The sequence below is a fragment of the Chlorocebus sabaeus genome, chromosome 10 (genome assembly GCF_047675955.1).
Source record: "Chlorocebus sabaeus isolate Y175 chromosome 10, mChlSab1.0.hap1, whole genome shotgun sequence".
NCBI classification, from domain to species: Eukaryota; Metazoa; Chordata; class Mammalia; order Primates; family Cercopithecidae; genus Chlorocebus; species Chlorocebus sabaeus.
In genome coordinates, this window is record NC_132913.1 from 111189592 (window position 1) to 111198196 (window position 8605).

The 8605-nt window shown below is 38.8% G+C and overlaps 1 long non-coding RNA gene across 3 annotated transcripts in view; it reads left to right on the forward strand.

The window, feature by feature from the left end:
* LOC119625286 (uncharacterized) overlaps positions 1-5423 on the forward strand; it is a 108130-nt gene extending 102707 nt beyond the window's left edge. For all 3 annotated transcript variants that reach the window (XR_012094324.1, XR_012094325.1, XR_005241417.2), the window contains one exon: positions 742-5423. This is a non-coding gene — a long non-coding RNA (uncharacterized lncRNA). The remainder of the gene's footprint in view (positions 1-741) is intronic.
* Positions 5424-8605: the final 3182 nt, after the last annotated feature.

Below are 8605 nucleotides of genomic sequence, written 5' to 3' on the forward strand. Positions count from 1 at the left end.
GTAGTGTAAGGGCAAAAGCTATTTGGAATCCCAGTGGGATCTGCTTCTACTGGGTTGACCCGAATTATTTGTAGTGTCCCTGTCCTCAGTCCTCAAGGCCATTCCTTGCTCATAGGAAGAGCAGTAAAATGCAAAAACTTAAAAGCTCCTGGAGTTAAAAAAGGAATGGCCCTGCCTCTTAGGAGGGAAGATAAAAGAGCAGTTGCTGCTGAGAACACCAGCACCACCAACAGAAAGCTGATCCCCGCTTGATCCTGAAGATGCAGGAAGAGAAGGTTCGGAGAGGAGGGGGGACATTATGGGGCTGCCAAGGCTGCATCTGTGTTAGAAAGATTTTGCTTTGCCGTTTGGAATGAACCTATTTAGTATAAAATCTGTCTTCAGGTCAGGCGCAGTGGCTCATGGGGAGGCCGAGGCGGGCAGATCACCTGAGGCCAGGAGTTCAAGACCAGCCTGGCCAACATGGCAAAACCCCGTCTCTACTAAAAATACAATAATTAGCCGGGTGTGGTGGCACATGCCTGTAGTCCCAGCTACTCAGGAGGCTGAGGCAGGAGAGTCTCTCGAATCTAGGAGGCAGAGGTTGTGGTGAGCCAAGATCACACCACTGCACTCCAGTCTGGGTGACGGAGTGAACCCTGTCTCAAAACAAAACAAAACAAAACTCGTTTTTACCTCTGCATAAGTTTCAAGGCAGAAAAATACTAATGCCCCCTAAATCTGTTTGCCCTTTCATTTTAGATTGGGAAGAGGATCCCAGAGTCAGGGCTGTACAGCCTGAAGGACAAGCAGGATTTGCTCATCATGGGAGCCCAGGAACCTCTCTTTGCACCATGGATTCTTCATCTCAGCAAGTGGCATCTGTGGGCAACTTCTCAGCCCGAGTCATGACTTAAGGAGCTGTTCTCCTGTGTGAAATTGGCAGGATCTGAGCTCTTCTGCCTGTCAAGATCCATGCTGGCTGGCATAAGCACAGAAATTCCTTTTAAAAGTGAACGTGTCAGCCAAATTAATCCCATTAAACTCTAAGTGACCTTCCACTGAGGAAAGCTCATTAAGGAGGATATTGCTGTGTTACTATTCCTACTCTACCATAGTAATTTTCTTAAGGAAATGAAGTTTTTTTTTTAATGTCATGAATATCAGAGGTAGACGTAATCTTAAAGATCATAGTCAGCTGTGGAGCTCAGCCCATCCAATCATTTTATTTCACAAATACTTGGCATTTGTGAAATAAAATTCACATCAGAATATGTGAATAGGCCAGGCGTGATGGCTCATGCCTGTAACCCCAGCACTTCGGAAGGCCAAGACAGGTGGATCACTTGAGGTCAGGAGTTCAAGACCATCCTGGCTAACATGGTGAAACACTATCTCTACTAAAAATACAAAAATTAGCTAGTCATGGTGTCGCGTGCCTATAATCCCAGTTGCTTGGGAGGCTGAGGTAAGAGAATTGCTTGAACCTGGGAGGTGCAGGTTGCAGTGAGCTGAGATCCTGCCACTGCACTCCAGCCTGGGCAATAGGGTGAGACTCCATCTGAAAAAAAAAAAAAAAAATGTGAATAAAATTAAATTAAATTCACATCAGAATATGTGAATTACATAAAGGTTTTTCCTTAGTTGAAACATAAAATACATGTACTACACTACATCCATAATTTGCTTTATGAAATAAAATAATCAATACATTTTGATGTTTTATTTTAGTCCCTTAAAATAAAATCTCCATATAATCTAATTTAATGCCTTGTTTAAGGATAACTTGAAATAGTTCTTCATGTAATTTTCTAATCTATACCAATCTTATGTTGATTCAAATGTCTCTTCTGGCCTGATTGAACTCTGCCAACATAAAAATAAGCTTTATTCTTATTCTTCTGTTTTTTTCTAAGCTCTAAGCCATTTTTGACATTTTTTACAGGTTTGAGTCCACTATCTCCTCCCCTATATCACTATATACATCTTGACTTTTTCTATGTACAGTGTTTCCTCAGTATGGGAGGGGATTGGTTCCAGGATCCCCAAGGATACTAAAATCCATGGATGCTCAAGTACCTTGTATTAAAAATGTAGTATTTGCATATAACTTACACACATCCTCCCATACACTTTAAATCATCTCTAGATTACTTATAATAAGTAATGCAATGTAAATGCTATGCCTATAGTTGTCATACTATATTTTTCAATTTATATTATCATACTGTTTTAATTTATATTATTTTTACTGTTGTATTGTAATTTTATTCTTCATATTTTCAGTCCACGATTAGTTGAATCTACAGATGCAGAACCCACAGATATCCTGAGCCAAATGTACTAATCTCTAGGTTGAACTTTAATGTGGTAGTAAGTTCTTGTACTTCAGATTTGGGGCTTCCAATGTCAATTAGAGTTTAGGAAAAAACAAGCAAAGTCCAACATGAGATTCACTATTACTATTACTAACAACAACAATGGCTAATATGTAAAGTATTTACTATGTGTAGGACAACTTTTTAAGTGGATTACCTCATTTTATCATAGCACCTGATTTTATCAGGAGGTTGGTGATATTATAATCTCCTATGGATCAGGAAATAGGCTCAGAGTTAAGTAGTTCGCCCACAGTTACACAACTAGGGATAGTAGAACCAAGACTTTAGTCCCAGCAGTCTGATATCAGAGCCCTCTCTCAACTACTATGCCATTCTGCCTATAAACTTGTGATAGAGTGTAGTAAGAGACTAGGCTGGAAAATAATTTGTGATCAGATTTATTGGGAAGCTTTGAATGTTGTGCAAAGAGATGGCATAAAGAAGGGCACTTTAAAAGATTATGCGTGTAAAATGAAAATAAGAAAAAAGGCCAGGCCCGGTGGCTCACGCCTGTTATCCCAACACCTTGGGAGGTCGAAGTGGGTGGATCACCTGAGGTCAGGAGTTCAAGACCAACCTGGCCAACACGGTGAAACCCCATCTCTACTAAAAATACAAAAAATTAGCTGGGTATGGTGGTGCACTCCTGTAATCCCAGCTACTTGGGAGGCTGAGACAGGAGAATTGCTTAAACCCAGGAGGCGGAGGTTGCAGTAAGCTGAGATCACACCATTGCATTCCAGCCTGGGCAACAAGAAGTGAAACTCCATCTCAAAAAAATAAAGAAGTAATAAAGAAAGAAATTTTAAGTAAAAAAAGAGATGGGGAGGCACCCAACCCAGCCTGGGAGGAGGGAAGTCAAGAAAAAATTCACAGATGATTTGCCCTTTCAGCTGATTTTTGAACAAAAAGTAGCAGTTAGCCAGTGAGGTAGAGGGGTGCTGTAATCAGTGGGTAGAGCATATAGAAAAGAACAGAAATAACACAAAAGGGTGTGGTGTGTTTAGGTACCACATAAGATTTCATAATCATAGTAAGAGTAGATAAATGAATGGTAGAATGAATTGATGTATGAATGGGTGAATTTCCATGGAAATTGACACTAGAAGAAGATGAAAGTACAGAAATATCTAAAAGTTGTTGGTAATGCATTTCCAAGCTCTAGTCACAATAATCTAAAACTGATGGCTCCAACTTAACATGAAATGTTAGCCAGGCACAGTGGCTCAAACTTGTAATCCCAGTAGTTTGGGAGGCTGAGGCAGGTGGGTCGCTTGAGCTCAGGAGTTCAAGACCAGCCTGGCCAACATGGTGAAACTCCATCTCTACAAAAGTACAAAAATTAGCCAGCCATGGTGGCAGGAGCCTGTAATCCCAACTATTCGGGAGGCTGAGGCAGGAGAATCACTTGGACCCGGGAGGCAGAAGGTGCAGTGAGGCAAGGTCATGCCATTGCACTCCAGCCTAAGGGCCAAGAGCAAAAATCTGTCTCAAAAAAAAAAAAAAAAAAAAAAAAAGCTGAAAGGCCCTTCTTTTGGGAGATTAAAATACTATTTAACTGTCACAGACCAGAGGGGACTAAAGATACTTGACAATTAAATGCGAGTTGGCACCCTGGATTAGATCCCAGAACAGAAAGAGAACATTAATGGGAAAATAAAAGAAATCCAAATAAAGTCTTGAGTGTAGTTCACAGTAATGTACCAATGTTGATTCTTAGTTTTGACAGATCTACCGTGATAACATAAGATAGTCCCTATAAACAATAGGAGAAACTGGCTGAAGCATATATGAAAACTCTCTGTACTATCATTGTAACTTTTTTATAAAAATAAAAATAATTTCAAAATAAATGGAGATATGTTGGTCAAAGGGTACAACTTTCAGTTATAAGATGAATAAAAGTTCTAGAGTACAGTATAACATGGCAAACATAGTTAATAACAAATACAATACTTGAAATTTATTAAGGGAGCTGATTTTGTGTTCTTACCATACACACAAATATTAATAACTATATGAGGTGATGAATATATTAATTAACTTGATTGTGGGACTCATTACATAATGTATACTTTTATGAAAATGCCATGTTGTATAACTTAAATATATACAATTTCTAATTTGTAAGTCACATCTCAATAAAATTTTTTAAAAATAAAAACCTTAAACTGAAAAATACTTCAAATAGCTATTAGTTAAAAAAGGAAATTTGCAACTGAAATAAAGATGTTTCATTATTACTGATAATGAAAAGTATCATATATTTTATGATAATTTATGATAATGAAATTAATGATAATGAAAATGCTGCATTTCAGAATCTACGGGCTATATTTAAAGCTGTTATCAGAGGAAAATTCATAGCCTCAAATGCATTATCAATATAAAGGAAAGAATTTGTTTTAAAACTAAATTCCCAATTCATAAAAGCTAAACAATAACAGCAACAACAACAACAACAAAGTAAACCAAAATATAGCACAAGTCAGAAATGTCAACCTTGGGGCTCCAGTGGTGCAATTGGTTAGCACACAGTATTTATAAAGAAATCAGCCTAAATAACAGAGATTCTCCTGTGATACCTTACCTTGTTTTAACCTGATTGTCTCTCTTAGCTGAGACAGCCAGACAGACTCCATTTTAGTTTCTTCACTTGCAGCACCCCTTACTCCTCTTCCTTAAGGACATCACTAGTGCAAGCTAACTCCAAGCACATCCAGGAATGCACTTACTGATAAGATATTGAGGAAGCTGTACCAGCAGCTTCTGGGGATGTGCTCGGGGGATGGTACCCAAAGTCCCTGCGTTATCTCTTTGTAATAGTTTAAGCCCCTACACCTGGAACTGTTTATTTTTCTGTAACTATCTCTGTAACCATTAATTTTTTTTTTTAACTTTTTGCCTGTTCTGCTTCTGTAAAAATTGCTTCAGCTAGGGTCCACCCTCCCATTTTCGACCAAGGTATAAAAGAAAATCTAGCCCCTTCTTCAGGGCCGAGAGAATTTTGAACTCTAGGCATCTCTCGGTCGCCAGCAATAAAGGACTCCTGAATTAGTCTCAGAGTGTGGCGTTTCTCTATAACTCGCTCAGTTACAACACTCCAAAGATAAGTTTGGCTGGACACAGTGTCTCATGCCTATAATCCCAGCACTTTGGGAGGCCGAGGTGGGAGGATTACCTGAGCCTGGGAGGTCAAGGCTGCAGTGAGCCATGATCACATCACTGCACTCCAGCCTGGATGACAGAGGGAGATCTTGTGTTTATTTTATTTTATTTTATTTTATTTCATTTCATTTTATTTCATTTTATTTTTAAAAAGGTGTAAGTTTATTCGGGAGTAGGCATTTTAATGTGGAACACTGTGCCATAGTAAACTATGAACATATTCACAGAAGTAAAGGAAGAGAAGGGTTTTTAAACCAAAAACCCTTACATCTGTGTCTCTGAAACAATTATCCTTGGCTACAAGGATCAATAACAAAGGTAGTGTCGGTCCAAGGTTGGACAAGCAGTTGCTGGGCAGATGTTCTCACAAAAATATTTTTTGTGTAAGGTTTCAATGGCCTTTGTGCAAAGTGTGGTTTTTGCAGTTTTTTGTGATAGTCTTCGTATCAGGCACAAGAACCCTCCCTTCATGGCCTTCCCTGGTTCCATTTTGTCAGGGTCTGACATAAGTGGCTTCAGGTTAATTCTAACTTCTTTCATAAAAATAATAAATATGAAAACAGAAATTAATAGAGAGACAACAGAAAACAGTGGATCTAACTAGGAAAACAAAATATTGTTTCAAGTATCAACAAAATAGACAAAGCACGGAAACCACCTTTGCAAAATTATGACTGAGATAGTGAAAGAGATCTAACCTCACCAACTCCATCTTGGTTCTAACTTTTAAGCTGTCCTTGTCCCTTCTTGGGTGTAGACTGAACAAACTTTGGGAGGAACTTAGCTTATAATTTTAAGCATTCCTGGCTTGCTGGCTTCCCCTGACCCACCAAGTTGTCCTTAAAAGCTCTGATCCCCAAATGCTCAGGGAGACTGATTTGATTAATAATAAAACTCCAGTCTCCCACACAGTCAGCTCTGAGTGAATTACTCTTTCTCTATTGCAATTCCCCTGTCTTGATAAATTGGCTACCTGCAGGCAAGGTGAATCCATTGGGCGGTTACAGCACTAGCTAACCTAACTGAGGGGAAAAAAGCCAAGTACAAATACTCAAAATTAATGACATAGCAGAAATAATAATTCAAATAGAAAAAAATTTTAATGAGACTACTTTTCAGACCTCTGTACAAATACATTTGAAAAACTAGATGAAATGGAGGATTTTCTAGGAAAATATAGTTTACCAAACTGCTTTAGATACAGAATTCAAAAAGATGCTTTTCTGTAAAAGAAATAAAGTTAGAGTTATGTGTGTAAATTAAAACGTTGAAGACATAAAAAGAGCAAAAGAGGAAACTTAAAAAAAAAATTTAAAGGATAGAGGCCAGATGTGGTGTCTCACACCTGTAATCCCAACACTCTGGGAGTCTGAGGCAGGTGGATCACTTGAGGTCAGGAGTTCAAGACCAGCCTAGTGAACACAGTGAAACCCCATCTCTACTAAAAATACAAAAATTAGCCGGGCGCAGTGGAGGGTGCCAGTAATCCCAGCTATTTGGGAGGCTGAGGCACCAGAATTGCTTGAACCTGGGAGGCAGAGGTTGCAGTGAGCTGAGATCATGCCAGTGCACTCCAGCCTGGGTGATAGAGTGAGACTCAGTCTCAAAAAAAAAAAAAAAAAAAAAAAAAAGGAAAGGGTGGAGATGTTAAAATACACTTCCCTTTTATTCTAAAGTTCTTTTTTGTTTCATTTTTATTCTCATTTGTTACTCTCTTCCTCCATTTTCAGCCCTTCAGATAAGCTCATATTTTTCAAGCTTTTTTCTTCTGCAAACTTTTCTGTATGACTCAGTTCATACCAAAAGATCTTGCAGTAACTTTATCAATAATGTAATTTCAGTTTATTCTTCTTACATCTAATCTCAAATGGTAAATATACCTTTCATATACACTTATGAAAAATCTTATCCCTCCTTGAAATATTCATTTGTTAACGGTAGGAAAAAATCAAATTCCATACAAGAGATTTGGCTTTACATTCTATTTGAAATAGGTTTCTTCACAATCGGACTTCATAAGTGTCTTACAATTTGTCCTTGAATTCAAACTTCTCTTTGATTATTCTGATCTCTCCCATCAGAAGTGTAACTGCCCAAGGGGTTCACCTTGCCTGCTGCCTACACAGAGCTGGTTGATCAAGACAGGAGAATTGCAATAAAGAAAGAGTTATTGACGCAGAGCCAGCTGCGCGGGAGACTGGAGGGTTTTTTGTTGGTGGTGGTTTGCTTGTTTTGTTTTGTTTTTGGTTTTGTTTTTTTCTTTGGAGTTTTATTATTACTCAAATCAGTCTCCCCAGCATTTGGGAAGCAGGGTATTTAAGGACAACTTGATGGGTGGGGGAGCCCAGTGAGCCAGGAGTGCTGATTGGTCAGGTCAGCAATGAAATCATAGGGAGTCAAAGCTGTCTTCCTGTGCTGAGTCAGTTCCTGGGTGGGGGCCACAGGATCAGATGAGCCAGTTAATCAATCTGGGTGATGCCAGCAGATCCATCAAGTGCAGGCTCTGCAAAATATCTCAAGCACTGATCTTAGGAGCAGTTTAGTGGGGGTCAGAATCTTGTAGCCTCCAGCTGCATGACTCCTAAACCTTAATTTCTAATCTTGTGGCTAATTTGTTAGTCCCACAAAGGCAGTCTAGTCCCCAGGCAAGAAGGAAGTCTGCTTTGGGAAAGGGCTGTTATCATCTTTGTTTTAATCTATAAGCTATAAACTGAGTCTCTCCCAAAGTTAGTTTAGCTTACACCCAGGAATGATCAAGAACAGCTTGGAGGTTAGAAGCAAGATGGAGTGAACTAAGTTAGATCGCCTTCACTGTCTCAGTCATAATTTTGCAAAGGCGGTTTCAGAAGCAGTTCTGCTTTTCATAGACCGTAAATCGAGTGGGTAAAACAGCACCTTCTTTTGGTCATTTCCCTACTTTTGCCAAGATATCATCAGTGTGATTTTTTTCTTTTCTTTTTTTTTACTCTCTGAATTTCATCAGACTTCCAGTTAATTTTCTACAAAGCCCTACTGGAAAACATTGGCATAAATAATCAAAAATTGTAAACCAGTAGTATAGCTCATGATGGATTAAA